At 28.7% G+C, this 23703-nt stretch overlaps 1 pseudogene; it reads left to right on the forward strand.

Annotated features, from left to right (window-relative positions):
• Positions 1-18756: 18756 nt before the first annotated feature.
• On the forward strand, positions 18757-20886 carry LOC106779307 (annotated as a pseudogene).
• The last annotated feature ends 2817 nt before the right edge of the window (positions 20887-23703 follow it).

Raw genomic sequence — 23703 nt, forward strand, 5'->3', positions numbered from 1 at the left:
TCTCAACCTTTTCTCTTTGATCTCTCTCAACTCTTTCATCTCTCTCACTCCAACCTTTTTCTCTATCATCCTATTGTAGTCCAATTAAAAAAAATCATAAACACTTGCCTAACCCTAATCCACCTTCCTCACTTATCTAATTTGTTTATCTCTCATCCAGATACTCTCCCTCACCCACACACACAACCACACGTGACATCACAATTTGTTGTTCATGCTCTGTTCGTTCATTTGTTTATCACTTTAATAACAAAATAATTGATGATGTTGATGTTGATTTTTGATTGGAGGGTTATGTTATATATTTTCCCTTCTTATTATTGTTAAATTTCATTTTTAAATTAAGTCATGGTAAATAAAACCTTCACAAATCCCAGAATTTCCATGCATCATTTACACATCTACACCATATTTCATCATATTTTTTTTATCATAGTATACATTGTCATAACTTATGAATATAATTTGTCAAAATAAACTAGTAACAATCAAAATATTTTCGGACAACTTATTAGTCAAAATATCAAATCTCCTCAAAATAAACTATTAATTGTAAAATTTAAAAATGAAATTTAATAATATAATAAGAAGGGAAAATATATATCACAGTTCTCTAATTAAAAATCAACATCAACATCATCAATTATTTTGTTATTATAGTGGAAAACAAATGAACAAGCAGAGCAAGAGTAATAAATTGCGGTGTCGCGGATTGTTATGTGTGGGTGAAAGAGGGTATGGAGATGAGAGAGAAACAAATGGGATAAGTGAAGAAGGTGGATTAGGGTTAGGTAAGTGTTTCTGATTTTTTTCAAGGAATAAAAGAGGTGAGTAAAGGTTTGGGGTTTCTTTTTTTTAGTTTTGAGAATAAAAATTATTAAAATACCCTTAAAACTTAGAATCTATGATATATAAGAGTATTTTTGTCTACTAAAATCCGGTACACATTGCTAAGATGTATCAACTAAACAAATAGCGTACACGCGTTAGCAAACTCATATATATATATATATATATATATATATATATATATNATATATATATATATATATATATATATATATATATATATATATATATATATATATATATATATATATATATATATATATATATATGTACACCAATAATTTAGATGAAGTTAAAATAATAGATTCAAAGTTTATATATTATGATTGTTATTAACTAGTAGTAAGTTTATTTATTTATTACAAATAAATAAATCAAAGTTAAAAATTGGCTATAAAAATTTTAAACAAACTTTAATAATTCAATCTTACAACATTATTTTATAAAGTAAAATTTATATTCACTGTAAAGATAATACGACATGTTCAATGGAAAAACAACACGAATATCTTTTATATTCCTAACAAGAATTTTCATAAAAAAGTTCCAGATAAAAACACTTAAATAAGTTACTATAAAATTTTGAAAAAGAAGATATGATTCCACTTAAATTATTATATTTTACATTTTCTTAACATATGAAAAAAAAATCCTTTTCTACATAAGAAAAAACTCATTTATCAAGATATAAAAACCAGTATTATAATTAAAGTGGGGGCAAAAGAAAGTTATCTTTTTTATTAAAATAGAACAATGAGAAATGAGTAAAAGCAATAAATACGTGTTTTACTGATTTTTTTTTCTTCGTAAATGAAATATAACAAGTGAGAAATAAGAGGAAAAAATGATTATGCGTGTTTATTATTATTTTCTTTAGAAATAGAATATAAAGGTAAAAAATGAATAAAAACAATGAATTTGTCTTCTATTATTGGAAAGAGAATATGTAACTTTGTTACGTAATAATACTAGATAAATATGGTTTTATTCCTTAACTCTAAGGAAAAATTTAAATAAGTTTGTTTTCGAATTTTTAACTTAATTTAGTCTATTAACTTTAAAGAAAGTCGAAGAGCGTCTTACAAGATTTATTTTTAAAATAATAAATATCGTTCTTTTAAGTTTCATCTTAAAATTTTTGAAATTTAAATGATAATTTTCTTATGCACTTATTAAAAATTAATATGAAATAATGTGTGAAATCTTTGTACTTCATCTCCATCATTCTTTATTACAATTGTATTCTACATGTTATAATGCATTTATATTCTCGCCATTTATTCTTTATAATTAGATCCCTATCAATCTTATGTTATTAATTTCTTTTTTATTATTGTGTTGTTTGATTTACATATATAAGATTCAACTTTCTTCCAAAAAGTTTATGAAAGCTTAAAGGGATATTCATGTGTTCCTTGAATTTTATTTAGGGACAAATGAACCTAGGAGTAGGCAATGTAGAATGCACATCTTTTAGGGTTCATAATTGAAAATTGAAAGAAGGAAACCTTTGAGTCATAATTCCATTAATTTATCCCATCATATCAATGCATGCAAAACCTACATATATTCACATTGTCATTAATTTGTATACTTACTTGGAATCCCTTTTACACTTTTTCAATTTAGAATTATAAATAAAAAAATGTTTTCTTTTGTCTTAAAATGATATTATTAAAATTTATTCAGATATTTTAAATTTATTTAAACAATAAAAGTTTATTTATTTTGATTGTACCATTTTTGTGAAAAAGGAAACATATTCAAATCGTTATTCCTTTAAAATATATAATTTTGAAATGCATTTCCTCCTATATTTTTTTTTTGGAAAATGATTTATTAAAAAGAAATTTAAGTATATATTCCTCAATTAAAGCTTACACAGGGAATTGTCAAGTAAAGTGATGATAAGGTTTTGAATATGATAAATTTTGCTTGAGATGAGGTAAAAATGAAATTAACTTATATATATATATATTTTTTTTAATGTTGGAAACTTTTGCTTGAGGTAGATTGATTTAAGTTCAAAAGAAAAGATTTATTATAGACTAGGCATAGACCTACTTGGAAGTTTATCCCTAAATTACAATTTCACTTTTATCAACAACAATTCTTAGATGCAAGGAAATCGTTTAGGGTTGAGTTCTCACAGATATAAATTTTTCAATTTTCTTAAAACTAGTCACAAACAATTATAAGAAATAGATTAATAAATGAGTATATAACACATCGTTGTTGAGAAATGGATCCACGTAGAAGCTGGTCTGATTAAATTTACAAAGATGGAGTCGTTTTATTTTAAAAAATAGAAATTATTACACGTTATCCTTCTACTAAAAATTTGAGGAATGAGGAATAAATAAATTAAAAAAAACAATGATAAAATACATAATTAAGTCATAGTTGTTTACACAAGGTTACAACTTTTGATAACTTCTGAAATTTTCAAATATGTTGTTATTATAAAATATGAAAAAACAAAATTGATACTTAATACGTGCTTAGTGGTGTCAACTCTCTAGTGTGGTCAAACCATACCGACCATAGACAATTGCCATTGAACCAATATATTAGGTTGAGTTTTCATGATTACAGAAAAGGAATCATAATAAAGAAAAGAAAAATGAAAAAAAAATCAAATAGAAAGCAAATTTTAAGCATTTGGTGTAAGAAGATTTCACAATCACACACCACTATATAAGCTAAGAAAAGAATTGGCAGGTATGCAGTCTTAGTTATTGATAATCAGTTTTATCAGTTTAATTAGGGTGGGTTTAGCTTCCTAATCCACTTTCCATTTCATAATTTAAATTTGATTATGATTCATTTGAATAACTTCCTTTTGCTAATTGAATATTCATCCTTCGTCTGAAAAAAATTGACACATACTCGTGAAGCGAAAAACATGCGCACATACAATGCACACATTCCAAACCCTAATCAAACGAGAAAGAACCAACGTGTAGACAATTAATTAATTAATTAAGAGTCTTTTCTAATGTTTTTATGTAATTCGGATCAGGTTCGAGTCAAAATAATAATAAAAATTTAACCTAATTAAATATGTCTGAGATAAATTATGTTGGGTTTATTGGTCCTTTTAATAAGTTGGATAGTTAAGTTGACTAATTAAAATGATAATTTACTTAAACATTTATAAATAAATAAAAAATACCATCCGTATGTAAATAATTCAAGAAGACCTAATATAAGTAGTTGGGATATATATAATTAAATTTCCATTTTGGACTAAGTTTTTACAGATTTGCTTTTGGTACCACTCCTAAAGACCTTACCAATAAAGGAATCTATATGTATATAAATTCATGTCCAACCATTTTTTTACTCGATGTGAGATTTTGTTTGTATCTCAACAGAAACTAGATCAATGTTCTACATAAAATAAATAAATTTTCATCATAAGTGATGTCAATATACTTTACTACTACATATGATGCTTCACCACTATGTCTCAACAAGATAATAAAAAACAAAGGTATATATCATTCATATATCTTCCAATATGTTAAGCCAATTAAGTTGCTGGTTCTCTTCTACTAGTTTCAGAAAGTTAAGTTCCAACACTTGGGTGATGATATGCTGACATTCATCAAATAAAGATTATTCACTTTTTAACAATTCAAAATAATAATAATTTTAATTTAAAATTTTACTTCAAATTATTATATTATTTAATGGAATTGTAAATGATGTCAAAGGATTTAATTTTCGTAAAATTCGTGAGAAATGACTTTTTGCAACAGGAACAGGGATAAATTCCCGTGATGAATGATTGTTCTTTTTCCTTTCTAAAATAGCATATGACAATAGTTATTGGTTTAAATGGTTGAGAACAGAAGGATATATCAAATAAGGGATTATATTAAGTCATATATTGATTAATTGCAAAGTAGAAATGTACTTGAATTTATCCGTAGTCTGATTTATAAATATTAGTAGATGATTAGATAATGATTTATGTTAACAAAGAGTGAATTTTGAGTTTTGTACTATTTTAAATATACGGAACGTTTTATAAATATACGGTATTAATTGATTATTGAGTTTGATTGTCTAAAAGTATACTGCATTAATGGTTATTGAGTTTGATTGTCTAAAAATATACTGCATTAATGGTTAATCAATGGGTTTGACTGTCACAAGTCCTATAAATATATTTTTGATGTCCAGATAAAGACCCTTGATCTATCCTAATAAAATAGTGATATTTTCATGAAACATGACTGATGTTCAATTTCAGCGTCAGAGTGTCTTCTGCAGGTTAACCCATCAGAGTGGATTGCGTTCTGCGAAAGGATTGAATGATGAAAAGAGAACAAAATAAGAAAGGACGACTGACTGATTAGACTGATTCAACCAAAAAGTTTAATTTAATTTAATTTTATAAAATAAGATTTACATTTATTAATATAGTATAAACTAATTTTATTTTTATTCGATTTGAGATTGTTAATACTGAAATGTTGAAGAATTAAAGAAAAATTGAAGATGATAAAAGTGAAACAACATTGATGTTGTTCCTGGGTTGGCAAATGAAGAAAACAATGATAGTGGCATGCTACCACACACACTCTTCCTATTAAATGCGAGAAAATGGTGGAATAATAACTTGTGTTGTTTGAGAAAGTGAAGATGATGAACATCAGAATTCACAACTAATGGCTAATTGAAGTCATTCACGTCCTTATTAGAAGTTATAACTAAACAAAGTAAATGGCGAATAGTGCTTTGGGGAAGTTGGTCTGCATGATAGAGGAAGGTCTAGGATTGTGATGTTGACTTTTTCTTTTTGCAATTTCATACGTGGTTTTGCAGTGGAAACCACACAAGGGTAATAATTTTTTAAGAAGAAAATAACATCTTGGTCCTGTGCTTTGACCTTAATTATAGGATGTTCCATTAACATTCTCATAATTATCCAATAATAATAACAACTTCAAGCCTTAAATATATGTTTTTAGGGTTTACAAGATAAGTGTGTGTGTTTTTCTATATATGAAAAAAGTTTGTTTAGATGATGGTTTATATAAAACTTTTTACTTTTCGAAAATTTAAAACTACGTTTTTAATTATTATAAAAGTTGGTAATTTTTATATTTTATTTTTAACTCCTTCAAAATCTGAAATTATTATTTTGATCATTGAAATTTATTTTAAGGTATACATAATATCTATGGGATTACATAATTTAAAAGTATAACACGTTAGCAATCTTATTTACGGATTCAGGTTTCACTTAAAATGGTGATTCAACTTTTCTTTAAATATATAAACAGATAATGAGAATTTCATATTAATAAAAATAAATAAAATTTTAACTTTGTAAAATGATTATTTTCTTAGAATTAAAAGAAAAAATCACTAACTTAATGAAAAAAAAAACCTTATGAACTACTAAGTTTATTGCTGAATTAATAGATAATACATGATACAACAAACAAAAATTTTTCTAATAACGAATAGCATAATAGACTAAACAAATAAAAAAGAAATTTGCTAAGATAAATTCTTTTATAACTCTCATATTTAAACTTAATTCAATTTTATAAAATTATTTTTTAAAATGAAATTTTTATACAATTTATTTCTAATTACATTTTTATCTATATATATTATATATATTTTTGGACAATATATATAGGATACTTTATGGGCAAAAGGGAAAAAGAGAAGGAAAAGATTTGATGAGAGTATGTTGCCATAGAAAATGGTTGGTTTCTTGGCAGATTGCAAAATCTGTCAATGGAGTTTTTGGTCCCCACATTGCAATTTGGTAGGAAGCAAAATTGAACTGTTCCTTTTCAAAACTTGTTCACTCGTGACACTCCAATCACACGTCATACGTGGCACCATATTTGAGTTTTGAAAATAATTTATTTTTATTAATACTTATAAAATCATAATACACGTCTTTTTACTTTTACAAATTTTGTGAGAGAAGGATTGTGAGTTTCCTATTTATGTTAAATATTATTTTTAATTTTTTTATCTTTATTTCATTAGTATTATAATTATTTATTTTTATTTCATTAGTATTATAATTATTTATGTTAAAAATATCATCGTCGGAAAAAAAATTTCATTTAATGTTTTTCTCTCTTAAATTAATAGTTCATAATTCTACTTTTTTAATGTATTTATAATTATTTGAAAATGTTGTAATTTTTTTTTACTTGTTTTTAAGTAAAAGTATATAAGGATAAAAAAGAGTTTTCATGTTTTATCTCTGTATATACTTTTCACCTTTGATTTTCTTACTTGAATAATGGATCGTGTTGTAGACTACTGTTGAGTATTTGTTTCATAAATCTCTTCCAAGTCTACATAGGTTTCATCTTTCTAACAATTCATCTAAAGATATATTCCATTTTCTAGTAAAAATACATAATCAAAATTGTATAATAATTAAAAATACAAATGACCATTATCTAAAATGCTACATTTTAATATTAAAAAACTAATGGTGCCACCAATTTATCTTTTTAATTAATTATGAAAACATTTTTTAATAATAATTAAAATAATTATGAACACATTATTTTTAATTGATATTTGATTTGTAACATCCTTAATTTTTAATAACTTTTAACTAACTTACAATTGAAAAAATAAAAATTAGAAAATTGATAAAATAAAAAAAATTTATCATAACTATAAATATAATATTAATACAATTATGTAAAAGAAAATAACTAAAATAATAAATATATTTAAAAGAATTAAAAGTAACCATTGCACCACCAAGAAGATTCTCTATTGCATCACCGTCTTCCAACAAAGATGCTTTAACACCTATATCTCACATACTTATATCAATAAGGTGATCATTGCAAAAGAAATAAACAATACACCAAAAGACAATCAAAGAGACAACATGGTGGTAAACTGATGTTAAAAAAAAAATTTCATAAACAATTTAATACATCACATACTAGTTTAACATTAAAAACATTCTATAACTCATAAATAGATAATCATTTGACTCTAGACTCAATTATCCAGATATATGCTTTAACATAGACTTCACTGAAGGTGTGCATTTGTAGTATGTAGCATTTATACTCTATAGAAACATACACGAGTTTATCAACCTACTATTCATGAGGTTAATCTTTCACTCCTAAGACTCAAAAGTCTAGGATAAAGACCTCCTGCCATTCTTTCCACCACCTCTTATCTCTACATGAGTTGAATAGTTAGTAAAATATTAGGATACCTCTTTTCTAAAATCTATCTGTCAATATACATTAGCACTTTCTTAAATCACATAATCTCTCCTTAAGATTCTTTTCACATTTCAACCATATTCCTACCATCATAAAGCATCAATTTTTGCAAATTTAAGTATACTTTAAATCATTTCAAACAAATAATGAATCAGAAAAACATAGAAAGTATGAAAAGACTTGAAAACGGAGGCGCCCAATGCCAGGTCTGGTGCGTAGTGAGCTATGACCTTCGCTTAGTGAGACAATCTCTTTCCTAACGAATTAAAGAAAAAAAAATCCCAAACTTGCAGTGGAAAAGTAGCGCTCAACGTCCAAAACCACCACTCAGCTCCTAGAAAACAGAGAGCTCACTAACTTTGCAATGCTTAGTAACCTGAAGCCCAATGGCTCTCGGGTTTGGTAGCACTCAACGCCACACATGGTCGCTCGATGCTGTACCAAAAGACAACAACTTTGAAACTTGATCTGGATGCACTCAAGACATTTCCAAATGACCAAATTAGTATTCTTGGCACAATAATTGATTTGAAAACACCTGTATACCTCATATTGAATACCAATTTGCTCAATTGGTCAAGAACTCAGTCCATTATATCAAACCAACTACCCAAAATCACTAACATCAGATTTCACATAATGTAGACCAAATTTTAGCAAATTCAAGGGCTAACCAATTCCTAATTTACACAAAACAGACCCTAAATATCAAACTTACTCAAAAAACAATCCTTCTAGAATTTCACTTGTCAAAACCTCACTTTTAGACCAAAAACCAGTCATTACTCTAACCTATTATCAAACCAAAGTTCAATAGCAACTTGCACTAACCAAACCGTCAATTCTCAACTAATATACAATTCAACGATACAATTCAATGAAATCATAAGCTAAATCATTCAATCATCGTAGAGATTCAAACACTTGTAATTCAGAGACCAACTCCAACACTTACAATTCAACTCAACAAGCCTAAATTCATCCTATAACCCAATTACTCAAATTAACTATCATACAATCATACAAACTATCATATAATCATAAAATCAAAGTAACTAGCTTCTCTTACCTTATAGGCAAATAAACAACTTTAGGGTCCTAAAACAGCTTCAAAAGCCCAGGAAGCTCTATCTACTCCTACGAACAATAAAAATATGATGATGGTACATCGTTAGAATTAGTGATCAATAGAGACTCAAACTGAAGACCCAAAAGACACATGCAAGCTGAGTGAAGTCCATATGCAACATATATAAGAAAAGGCCAAGGAAAAGGGTTGAAACTCAACTTAATCGATCAAGATTGGAGAGCTCGCCATAAGAATCAATCCTAACAGTCTTGATTCTTTAATCAGACAAGCAAGGAAAAGAACCCTTAGAGAGAAGTCAAGAAACTCTAGAAAAGTGGTTTATAGAGGGATGATGTGTTTTAAAATAATCAAACTCATTTATATTAAAACCATTCACTACAAGAAAAACTGATATTACTGACGGTTAAAATTCGTCGATAATGCATAAAATTCATCGATACATTAAAATTATCGATGGTCAAAAATTCGTTGGTAAAAGTGTTGTTGGTAAATTTTATCGATGAATTTTTTTTTCCGTCGGTAATTACAGATGAATTTCTTCGTTAGTAAATTCATCGCTAATTATTGACAAATTTTTTTGTTGGTAAATTCATCGTCATTATCGCCGGTAATCACCGACGAAAAAATCGGTCCATAATTATCATAATCTGATTCATCTTCTTACCTGCTCTTCCTCCTTGTTCTTCTTTCTTTTATTTTCACCAATCTAAAAGAATGAACACATTCCAAACAAAATATCTTCAATCCAATTGAATCCTTCCTTACAAACTTTGATAAAGTTATGGGGAAAAAATTATTATGGTTGATGCCAAACAATACATATTATGTCTTTGATCATAAGGGTGGTGACAGACGTTGGCTTTGGTTGGAGCGGACAACAACGACATTGTGTGATGGTGACAGTGCTTGGATTCATAGTTGCGTGAAAGAAGAAGAAAAGAGACATTGTCCCTCCTTTACATGTGTTAGAGAAGAAGATGTTATTGTGGAAGACCTCAAACGCGATGTCGTCAGTAGAGACTAAGATATGACTTGGTTGAATGAAGATAGAGGCACGTCAAAAAAGCTTGTAATTGTGGTGGCCTAAATTGATATGATATGGAGGAGTGAGGGAGTGATTTTATGGTTATAATTGAACTTAAAATAAATTAATATTTATAAAAATTTATATTATAATAACTTGATTGATCAAATTAACGTTAGAATATTTTTTAATTAAAATTAAATTAATTAAGATACCCTTTTATCTGTAATTATATTACAAGTTTGAAAAATAATCCGGACTATTATTGCTCAATTATTACACTAGTACAAAAATCATATTTTATGACGTATAAAAATGAGCTATGACGTACATAGTTTTGTATGTTATAATAGGTTTACATATTTTATGACGGAGCAAAAATTTACGTCATCTGAACATATTATGATGCAGTTTCTAAAATCAGTTCATTTTTTTTATATGAATATTGGAGAAAATTGTTTTGAATTGATATTGAGTAAAATTATTTATGTTCACATTCATATAATTTTACTCAATATCAATTCGAAAAATTTTTCTCTAATATTCATATAAAAAAAATGGACTAATTTTAGAAACTGTGTCATAATATGTTCAGGCTATCATGACGTAAATTTTTGTTACGTCATAAAATATGTAGACCTATTATAATGTATAAAACTATGTACGTCATAGTTAGTTTTTGTACGTCATAAAATATGATTTTTTGTACTAGTGTTAATTGAAAAGATAAATTTTTATAATCAATTAAATTACAAATAAAAAATGATAATTGTAAATAATTTTATATTCAATTAAAAATGATAATTTGTTGCTTAAGATATGCATTTGGTTCATATAAAGTTACTCTCTCTGTAATGTTATAACAATTTTACTTTTGGTTAACCAAGTACTTAACCTTTTATAAATATTGTTTAAAGAAACAAAAGTACTTAACCTTTTATAAATATTGTTTAAAGAAACAAAATTGGAACATTTTAAAATTATAAAAAAAATAGATAGAAAAATCGTAAATGGCTAAATTGAATAAAAAAGTAGAACTGAAAACATAATTTTATTATAATTTGTATCATAGTTAACTCCATTTCTATTAAAGGATAATTTTTTTTTCATTTTAATTTCAATTAAAAAATATCATAATTAAATGTATTGATTTTAGAATATAACTTTTTAGAAAAAAAAAACTTGTATACAAAATTAATTACACAAGGAAAACATATTTGATTTCTGTACTGTAAACAAATTTATAATAAAAACATATGTAAATTGACATCCTATAATACAACACATATATTGTTATTGAGTATTTTTTACTATATAAAATGTATTTTCATCAAATATATTTTCTGAAAAAGACAGGTGGAAAAAAATTTCCTTGAAATCTTATTCTCGCTCCAATTAAACTGTTTGAATAACAATTCTAACTGGATCCAGTGAAAAAGGCTGCTACTTCCTTCACCCCAATTATTTCTCTCTGTACCACCATAAAACTTTTAATATCCATTCTACCCCTCAATTAAACAATATTAAAAACCCTAACTATTTAATTTTGCTTCTTCTATGAGCGCCACATCTCTCCGATTCCAAATCACCATATCCTCCTCAGAAATATATATTCCGAAAAGTTTTTAAAAATACTCTCCAAACCGTTATTTTAAAATATTAGAAGAAATTTTGAAATCATATTCTAACATTTGGTAAGATATTATCTAGTTTTGACCAAGCTTTTACAGGTTTGTTTTTACTATCATTTTTACCAATAAAGTTATCTAAGTGTGTATAAATCCATGCATCCCAACAATCTGAAAATAACTTTCAGAATACACATGTTCCAGGATATTTGTTTTAATATGTATTTTGGAACAGAAAAAAAAAATTCTAAGTGTTTCCGATTAAATACTCTGAAAAATATTTTTCAAACTCGTAAATATCTCTCGAAATATTCAATCCATAAAATATTTAAAATAAGATGTCAGGATTTTTATTATACTTTTAATGAAGGGTAGTTTGGAGAGTTAAACTTTTGTGGGTTGCAGGAAAAAACACAAAGAGATGCAAAAAGAAACACTACGTGAAAAATAGCTCTATCTCAAATTAGAGTAATTGGACCCAATTGAGTATATCTGGTGACTCTTCTTGCAACCTGTGGTTTACTTACCTCTATAGGAGTGATCGAGATGTCTATTACAATCGTGTATCCAAATTTTTAGGTTTATAATTCAAAAATATAAAATATATTTTTAGATTACACAATTTAAAATATACTTTTAGATTTTTAAATAATATAATTTAAAATTTATATTTAGATTATGTAATTTAAAATATATGTTTGAATTACATAATTCAAAATGTTTTTAACTCATAAAAAATTAAGTGTTTTTCTACAGTGAAAAATAGGAAGGTGATATAAGAAATACCTCCATAAGCTTAACTTTGAATACATAAAAGTTATTTATCCAATATTGTACATAAATGTTAATGGAAGAAAAAATTGAAATAAAATTATTTCATAAATTAAAATTACTTAATAGATAAACTAATTTGTAAAAACTTATTTCATATGATTTATCCAAATTCTTATTTTTTAAATTATGTTTTAATTAATTTTAACTTACATAAAAAGCTTAATTCATTTTTCATAAATGTATGTGAAATTTCTTTTAGACATATTTTTAAAAATATCATACTTATATATATATATATATATATATATATATATATATATATATATATATATATGTTTAGGTTACTTAAAACTTTTGTTTCCATATCAAGAAACACGCAAAAATCACATTGTAAGATAAAATTAGAACAACGACATAATAAACTAATAATAAAAATTGTTATGGTTAGAAAAATTTATTCGCAATTAAGGATGATTTCTAAAAAGAAAGTATAGAATGGATTAATTTTAAAGTAATAAAATATATTTTAATGTAACATTCCAATTTTTAGGAATTTACTATTAATAAAATAAGATATTATAAAATTGATAAAATAAGATAGATTTCTCAATACTTATAAATACATTATTGTTACAGTTATCTAAAATAAAATAACTCTAATAGTATTTATATTAATAAGAAGTAAACTTAACCATTAGGTAAACAAGAAGACAAAATGTAACATTATCGTCCTCCACCAGTGATACTTAAACACCTATCCCTCATCAGCTCCCACTAATAAGGTGATTATCGCAGAAGAAACATACAACATACTAAGAACAATAAAAGAGATAATAGGATGAGTTAGTGTTCAAAAGAAAACTTCATTAACAATTTAATACATCACATATTAATTCAACATTGAAACATTCTATCTTATAAAAACATACAATCATTTGACTCTAGACTCAATTATTCGGATACGATGCTTTGACATAGAAGTCAATAAAGGTGTGCACCCATTGTAATATTCAACCTACTACGCATGAGGTTAATCTTCCACTCTTAAAACTCAAAAGTTTAGGGTAAAGACCTCCGCCATTCTATCCATCACACCATTAATCTCTACATGAGTTGAATGGTTGATAGAATATCAGGATACTCCCTTTTAGAAATCTCATGGTCAAGCATATTCACCACAATTACTTAAATATAGAATCTTTCCTTGAGATTCTCACAACACATATCTTTCATCCTCATAAACATAATTATATCATTCCAAAAGCATTAATAAATATCAAAATGTATGCACCTTAAATCAATTCAAACAATACATACTCAAAAAGCTTTTAAAATGAATGACAAACTAAAAGAATGCCAACACCCAACGAATTAAAAGGAAAAAAAGATTTAAGGTTACAGTGGAAAAGTGGCGTTCAATGCCCAATTCTACCACTCAACGCCCCTAAGTCAAAAAGCTCTCCGACTTCATGGAACTGAGCGACCATTGTCCTGAAAATCAATAGCTCTCAAGTTTTATAGCTCAGTGCCCTACAAGGTCGCTCAACGCTATATTAGATAACAACAACTCTAGAAATTTGACTTAGATGCCCTTTAGACCTATTTAAATAACCAAATTGGTATTCATAGCACTAAAATTGATTAGTAAACACATTTATAAATCATATTGAATACAAATTTGCTCATTTGAACATGAATCAAGTTCATTAAACCAAACTAACTACCCAAAAACTCATATAATAATTTTCAATCTATATAAACCATATTTTTGCAAAGTAAGAGGTCAATTAAGTCCTAATTGACCTAAAAACAATTCCTAAAGTTTCAAATTTTCCCCAAGACCATTCCTCTAGAATTTGACCTACCAAAACCCACTATTTTAGACCAAAATCCACCATCCTTCTAGCCTATTATTAAATCAAGGTTTAACAACAAAGTGACCAATCAATTTAACAAATCTAACATCAACAAACCAACTAACACAAACATTCATGAATTTCAGTTCAACATACCACTTCTGCAAGAAACTCAACATACCAAATTTCATCAAACACTTGAATTATTCAAATCAACTATGATATCATCATACAAAAATCAAATAAAACTTGTTTGTCAGTGAAATTAAAGTAACTAGCTCCCTTTACCTAACATATGACCAAACAACTCCAGTGGTCTTAAAACAACTCCAAAAGTTCAAGAAACTCTATATGCTCCTATAAATAACAGAAGCACGATCAGAGTACATCATTAGAACCACTGATCGGTAGAGAATCTTATAAAAGACTTAAACTTCACATGCAAAAATATTAAGACTTGCATGCAAAGGAAACGAAAGAGGCCAAAGAAAAAGAGTAGAAACTAACTTACTATTTTGGAGAAACTCATCCAGTAGAGTTGAAAATCTCACCACTGTGATCACTCAGGAAGTCTCTGGTCTTCAAACAAATGAACGCAAGAAAAGAACACCTAGAGAGAAATTAAAGAACTTTAGAAAAGTGGTTTCCAGGTTATGTTTTAAAATAATGAAACTCGGTTATAACAAAACTATTTATATTAAAACCATTTAATATTAAAATAATCGAGTCTCGTTATTTTTAAACTACTACCACTTCTAAAATGTCATTTTCTAGGTCTTTACATTTTAATATAATATATTTTTTAATATAATTATAGTTGCACTTTTATTATAATAAATTAAACAATTAAAATAAAAATATTCAAATGATGAATAAATTATTTTTTTTGTATTTCGTGAATTTATTTATTTTAATATATTTTTGTTTGAAATATTACTTTTTATTTATTAAAATTTCATAATAATGTTTTATTCTAATTTTTATTTTTATTCTAAAAATTACTTTTATATTAAATTATTTTTAAAAAATATTTTACATTTTATCTAAATATAAACAAATTATTTTCTTTTATATAAATCAAATCAACTATAAATTCTCTACTTATTTTCTTTCACTTTACACTTTCTTTCGATCCAAAGAATGTGTTTTAAAGTATAGAAATGATGATAATAAGATAATATTTATTGATTGGAGGATACGAGTTATGCCTTAGGTTTTTAATTGAGTACCTTATTTTTAAAGGTTTGTAAAATAGGCTAAGGTTTATAATTTATATGGTTTAGAGAATAAAATGAAAAAGAATATATATAACATATATGTGTAAATTTTAATATGTGAAAATTTCTTTAAATAAGTTTCTTACATAATGGTGAAAGAACAAATTCATAAGAAAGTTATAAAGAGTTAGAAAATTACATTTTAGAAGTGAAACTGATTTAAAAATAATGAGACTTGGTTATTTTAATATTAGAAGATTTTAATATAAATAGTTTTGTTATGAACGAGTTTCATTATTTTATAACACACCATATTTTTAGAAATCAATTTTTAGCGTTCTCTGACTTCTTTATAATGTTCTTCTTCTTTGTTTGTCTGATTGAAGAATCAAGACTGTACGATTGATCCTTGCGACGAGCTCTTCAATTTGAACCGATCGGTTTCTCCATTCACTTTCAACACTTTTTCTTGGTCTTTTCTATTTTTTATTGCATGTGAGTCTTCTTCTACTTGTATGTGTTTTTTTAGTCATCTATATAAGTCTTTGCTGATTAGTGATCATAATGGTATGTTCTAATTGTTCTTGTGATGTTTTTATGTGTAGATAAAACACCTTGCAAATTGGGAGAAATTTCACTAGTTAAAGTCTTATGTGAGACCCGGAAAAAAATTGGAATAACTTAATTTATGTCTAAAAAAATAGAAATTTTGTTTTACAAACTATTTTAGGTGTAAAGGTGCATGTATTATATTCAAGTGGTAGCTTAAAAAAAAAGAAAGATAATGAACGGGAAAACAGAAACAAAAGGAGACAAAAAAGTTTTTTAAAATTCTATCATTAGGGATTTTTTTTTTTATATATTAGGTATATATTTTTAGGGATATATTAGAGGGAGGAGGGAGAGAAAAAAAGAAAGAAAAAAGAAAGAAAAAAAAAAAAAACCTAGGCACCGTGAGCCAGATTTATAAGGTTTCTACGAGGTATGTGTATTCTTTAAATTAATTAATAATCGTAGTGGCACCAAGTTAATTTATAAGGTTTCTACGAGGTATGGGGTATGTGTCTGGTTATGCTACAGGGGAATATTTAGATGCATTACCGTGATGTCGTAGGGTTAGTCGTGTGGTTGAGATTATTAAAGATTCAAACAGGGTGTTATTTAGTTATCATGATGTTACAGACTGTCTCATACTGCATAAACTATACATGCTTCAGAGATGTCATATTTAAAATTACCATGCTGTTTGTGCCGGCCGTGTTGCTTCCTTTATATTTGCTTCCTTTATATTTAAAGTTTATTTCATCAGCAAATCAACTAATTTAATACAAACAATTCAAAACTAATTTCTATATTCTTAATTCAAAACAATTCTTATGATTATGTATGTAATAATTCTTACACCAATTTACATTATCAATCTAATCACCAAATAACAATACAATTACAATTTATATGACCATTATATCAATTTAATCACCAAATAACAATGAAATTGCTAGTCATAAGATCAATGTATCAATCTCACAACAATTATTATCAAACATATATCAATCTAATCACCAAATAACAATACAATTGTTAGTCCTATGACGAATATATCAATCTCAAAATAATTATTATCAAACACAAACCAAGAGAATGAACGAACTCTAGCGGCAACTATGGTGGATGCAGCATTTGGAGAGCACAAAAATGGTGTTTGCGCGAAAGAAATGGAAATGGAGGCAGCATGGAAAACCGTTCATTTGCGCTGGAGTATGAAGGCAACACTGGAGAGGAAGAAGAATAGTAGGTTCATTTTTTTACGTTTATGAAATTTCAACCAACGAAAGAGATACTACCTCGATTAACTAAATAACCAAGGCAATGAACACTCTATTGCCTCAGTTATACAAGCAATCGATGCTTAAACCGTTAAAAAAATTCAAAATAAAATATGAAATGACAATTTTGAAATTATATTAAAGTATATGCCTTGGTTCGTAGTTAAACCAAGGCATAAAGCACCTACGACATCGGTTCAGAGAGAACCAAGGCAATAAAAGTTGACAAAATGGATTTGGAACATTCAGTTTTAGAGGATGTTAACTGCTGGCATGACATACTGCCTTGATTTTGGGCAAAACCGAGACAGTATGTCCTGTTTAGAGGTTTACTAGTGGATATCAGTGCTTGTAGAGCCTTTTGCCTCGGTTGATCGGAGAATCGAGACAATAGGACTTTTTCAAAAAAATTGTCAAATGAAAAGTCTAATTTGTAAAAAAGGAGAAATGATTTGTGTAGGAGTTTATGCCTCGGTTGCTCATTTAACCAAGACAATATACTCCTTATATATCGGTTTGCTCTGAACCGAGACATATAATGTTGTAAAAACTAAAAAAATACTACCACGTTTTGATATGCTCTAGTTCTTTCGAAAATAAAACATAATGTGCACTTTAAAAATCTGCTTTTCCACTACTGTCTATTATGATTGCTCGTGTAAGACTTGTCTAGTAAACTTAATTATATTAATTATTAACGAAATTCTAACAAAACTAACAAATTAAAAGCTTTTGTACTAAAGCTCTACTTTTCTTTCTCACTATTCTAAAAGGAAAATATAACAAATTTTTGAAGTGGCTATTTATCTTATTTTTATTTATGAAAAAAGATTATTTGACAATATTTTTTCTTTTATTTCATTTCTATTTTACAATTTCTTTTAATAGTAAAATATTATATCAACTGATAAAAAAATACAAACAAAATTTTAAAATGAAATAATAATATTTATGATAGTTAAATGATAGTATATTATAGTCCATTTGTTTAATATACGTGGATTCTCTCCGACTAATAACAACATATGCTACGAAAATGACTTTGACTTGCAGATCAGAAAAGAAATCCACGCAACAATCAGGTTTTATGTTTTAGTGACTTTTGGATCCACGTGATTTGGCAGATGGGAAATGACTTTTGGATCCACGTGATTTGGCAGATGGGAAAGAGAATACATGTTACAAAAAAAGAGTAATTCGATGATCATTCTCTTATGTGAATTTTTGCAGCATTACGTGACGTTGACGCGGCTTTAAGTTAAATCTAGCAAAATAGCTTCATAATACGATTTTTCTTAAATATTTTTACACAGCATATATCATTTTTTTACTAATTTATTATTTATTTCATCTGCATTAAAACCCCAAGCTTTGTATCTCATTCTCCAAAGCACTCTTCACACTAGAAAAAAAATATGCAGATGAGTAACCCTGTAGAGATAAAGCCACACGCAGTGTTGATCCCATTTCCATCTCAAGGCCATATCAACCCTTTCTTCACACTAGCAAAGTTACTTCATCTTAGAGGCTTTCACATTACCTTTGTCCACACTGAATACAACTACAAACGCTTGCTCAATTCAAGGGCTCTTAAGGCCCTTCATGTTCTTCCAGATTTTCATTTTGAGACAATCCCAGATGGTCTTCCTCTCACAGATGATGCTGCTAATGTCACTCAGGACCCACTGTCCCTTTGTAAATCTGTGAGAGAGAACTTTCTCCTACCCTTCCGTGAACTTCTGGCTAAACTCAATGATTCTGCCATTGCTGGCCTTATACCTCCAGTTACAGGCTTGGTTTCTGATTTTAGCTTGACTTTTACTACACAAGCTGCTCAAGAACTAGCACTCCCTATTCTTGTATTTTCACCCGCCAGTGCCACCTGCTTGGTGTCTGTTATGAACTTACATACTCTTTCTGATAAAGGTCTAATACCACTCAAAGGTATGCATTGAAACTCTTTCTTATGAAAGTGCATGAACAACACCAGTAATTCTGCTCTGGTTCCTCTAAACAAAGTAATATCAATAATTGTTGAGAATTAACAGTTGATATTTTGTATATATGTCAAACAAATAATGTCTGTGCTGAGTGCTGAGATATCAGTTGCTGGTTTTCCTTGATAGACTGAACTGATATTATTACTCTACTTTATCTTTCTTTACTATTTTTAACTGATGAATACATGCTAACGAAGAAAATGTTCATCTGTAATGTGGAGCCTGTAACTATTGGCTTTGTAATCATGATTGCAGATGAGAGTTATTTAACAAATGGGTATTTGGACACCAAAGTAGACTGGATTCCAAGTTTGAAAAACTTCAGACTAAAGGACCTCCCTGACTTCATAAGGACAACAGATCCAAATAACTTTATGTTAAATTATATGATTGATATGGCAGATAATATGCTCAAAGCTTCTGCTATTGTTATAAATACTTCTGATGAACTTGAGAGTGAAGCATTGAAGGCTCTCTCTTGTATGCTCTCTTCTGTTTACCCCATTGGCCCTTTCCCTTCATTTTTGAATCAAAGTCCATAGAGTCACTTGGAATCTTTAGGTTCCAATCTTTGGAAGGAAGATACCGAGTGCCTTGAATGGCTTAAATCCAAGGAACCTAATTCTGTTGTTTATGTGAATTTTGGTAGCATCACGATTATGACTCCGGAGAAACTTTTGGAGTTTGCTTGGGGTTTGGCCAACAGCAAGAGACCCTTTCTATGGATCATTAGGCCTGACCTTGTCATTGGTGGCTCAATGATTTTGTCGTCTGAGTTTTCGAATGAAGTATCAGATAGAGGCCTAATTGCAAGCTGGTGTCCACAAGAGCAAGTGCTGAATCACCCTTCAATTGGTGGATTCTTGACTCATTGTGGATGGAACTCAACAATTGAAAGCGTTTGTGCTGGTGTGCCTGTGTTGTGTTGGCCAGTTTCTGCTGATCAGCCGACAAACTGCAGAAGTATTTGCATTGAATGGGGCATTGGAATTGAAATTGACACTGATGTGAAGAGAAAAGAGGTGGAGAAAAATGTGAATGAATTGATGTTAGGAGAGAAAGGAAAGGAGATGAGGCGAAAGGTCATGCAGTTGAAGAAGAAGGTGGAAGAGGAGACTAGATCTTTTGGTCTTTCATACATGAACTTGGACAAAGTGATTAGTGAAGTCTTGCTCAAACAAACTTAGATTAAACAACTTCTATTTTTCCTCCAAATCTGTACTATGATGAGTCATTGATCTTTCTCTTGAATTTGTTTATTTGTGAAGCAAAAATAATGCCTCAGGCTATATCTTTTTACTTTGTGTGTATGTATAAAACTTAAATTAGGAAATTTATTTCTTGTTGGTTGGTATTCCTAATATTAATGGTTTTAGGTGGCTATCTCTCGCATTTGAAGATGCAAACTTTTGTTGATAAATACTTGTAAAAATTCATTTGAAAGAATGCAGAAGAAGGAAAGAAAGTTTAAAAAGTTGTGGTTAAACCCATTCGAAGGTCTCTGTTTTAGCGTTTTTTTCCCAATTTCGTCCCCGTCTTAAATTTTTTACCAATTTAGTTCCAAAGATTGCAAAATTGAAAGAAATTAACCCCTGCCGTTAAATCAAGTTAACGGGGTTAACTTCTAGCTTAGCTGTAAGGGTGAACTGTCTTTTACTTGTTATGTGGCGTGCACAGAAGTTTTGAAGTGTCTTTTATTATGCACGTGACTTTTATTAGTGAAGTTAATCACAAAATTAAGAAATTGGGGATTTTTCGTCTAGGTTTCTTTTGGCAACCAACGCTATGCAGAATGTTGAAAGCGAAGCATCGAAGCCCATTTGCTTCAACTCCTAAACTGTCTTTGAAATGTCGCCAGAGCAGAGTAAACGACACCATCTCTGGTGCAACTTAACAATATTTGAACCGGGAACTCCACTGTCAAGCAACAATTTGAGGTTAACTACCCCACGACTTTCATAAAGTAAAGAAGGATTGCGAATCAGAAAATCAATGATTTGCTTGTTCGTAAACAAGGGTGGAAGGAGCCCTCTAATAAAGTCATATGTTGGGATTATATGATTCTCCAAGCTTCGTCGGAGAAAATGAGGGCAGGCGGTAACGACGTGAATAATGTCAAGGAATGAAGCACCCTTTGAACACAAAAATTTAAACTTTGGCAACAACACCTTTTGGGTGCTGTATGAAAGTAACTGGGCACTCTTTGGAGGATATGAGATATGTGAGAGTTGGAGAAGGCGTGGTTTCGGAAGAAGGAGAGAACAAAATCAGGGTTTTGGGGTTTCGAAAAATGAAGAATGCGGGAAACTTTGAGAAATGTGGAATTTGAATTCGCTAAAATCACCAAAATGCTCTCAGAGTAACAGAGACTATGTTGAAGCTGATTTTTAGAAGAACATAGTAAACATCAATACCCTAGTTTTGAATTTGGGAATTTGCTATTAGGGTTCTTCGTAGGGTTTGATTTGGGGTTCTGCGTAAATTTGCTTTTCTTTGGTCCCGATTTCTAATGCAGGTTGTGCGAAGGAGATGATGACCATGCGAGGAGCTTCGCATCTTTTGGTTCATGATGAAGATGGTGACTTTTGGTTTTTGCCGCGGAGGCGCGATTCTTGGTTGGTTTCTGTTTGCAGGTGAATCTGGGCTTGATGATGAACACAGAACTGGAGATGCTTCCATGATTGACGTTATGCCAATTTGAAACAAAAACCCCAATTCTTTAATTTTTTGATTAACTTCACTAATAAAAGGCATGTGACAAATTAGAGCCACCTGAAAGCTTCTTTGCACGCCACGTAACAAATAAAAGCCACCTCAGCCTCACTGATCAGCTGGAAGTTAACCCCGTTAACTTGATTTAACGGCAGGGGTTAATTTCTTTCAATTTTGCAATCTTTGGAACTAAATTGGTAAAAAATTTAAGACGGGGACGAAATTGGGAAAAAAAACACGAAAACAGGGACCTTGGAATGATTTTAACCAAAAGCTGCCAACTTTTTTGCCTTCTTGTTGTCAACAAATTGGCATCAGAGCGTGTGTGTAAGGTGAAAGTAAGAGACCCTACCAAGCTTAAGAGAGAACGCCGCGGTGTGCGCTGGCAAAGAGAAAAGAGCGACTAAGAATTTATTGAGGTATGTGAGTTGAGTGTAAACACCTAAGAGAAATGGTAGGTCTAACCAATGGCATCCCGCTACCCAAGTTGACGAAAGACGTTAACTATGACAACTGGAAGGTACAGATAAAGGTCCTTCTCGGCTCCCAAGATAACTGGGATGTGGTCGAGACTAGGTATGAGAAACCGGCGAGCACATTGATCTTTTTCCTCCAAATCTGTACTGTGATGAGTCATTGATCTTTCTCTTCAATTTGTTTATTTGTGAAGAAAAAATAATGCCTCAGGCTATCTTTTTACTTTGTGTGTATGAACATCACTTGGCATAAACTATGGTAAAGATGCAATGTTAGAATGTAAATCAGGTGGAGGCTACTTGTACTTCTACTTTTACTTATATCATTACTATAGTGCTTCCTTTGGCTTAATGCTTTTCATTTGCAGCTTATGAAATGGAAAAATTGCTTAAGCCCAAGTTTGTTTTATCTCTATTCAAGAATTTAAAAAGAATAAAATGTCAAGAAGATATTCTTCAATACACCTTTTTCGCATGTTAACATGTACATATATCAAGTGAGATATACTTATTTAATTTATCTAACTAAAATACATTAGCATCTTTATTTAGTTTTGTATACATCAATTCTTTAAAATATTAAGATATACCTTTTCTGCAATATAGTAAATCATGGTATATATTATAATAATTTAAATTAGATTATATTGCAAAATATTCAAAAATAAAATAACTTTTACACACACACACACATATATATATATATATATATATATATATAGGATAATGATATTTAGACAACATTTAAACATTGATTACGTGTCAATTTGTGATTGGTCAAAAATTACTCCATAATCAATAATAATAATAATCATAAACACTACTGTAGAGTAATTTTTGACCAATTACATATTGACACATAATCAATGTTCAAATATTGTCAAAAAAATATTGTCTAAATATTATTATCTATCTATCTATCTATCTATCTATCTATCTATCTATCTATCTATCTATCTATCTATCTATCTATCTATCTATCTATCTATCTATCTATATATATA

This window comes from Vigna radiata, unplaced genomic scaffold, assembly GCF_000741045.1.
Source record: "Vigna radiata var. radiata cultivar VC1973A unplaced genomic scaffold, Vradiata_ver6 scaffold_190, whole genome shotgun sequence".
Lineage (NCBI taxonomy): Eukaryota > Viridiplantae > Streptophyta > Magnoliopsida > Fabales > Fabaceae > Vigna > Vigna radiata.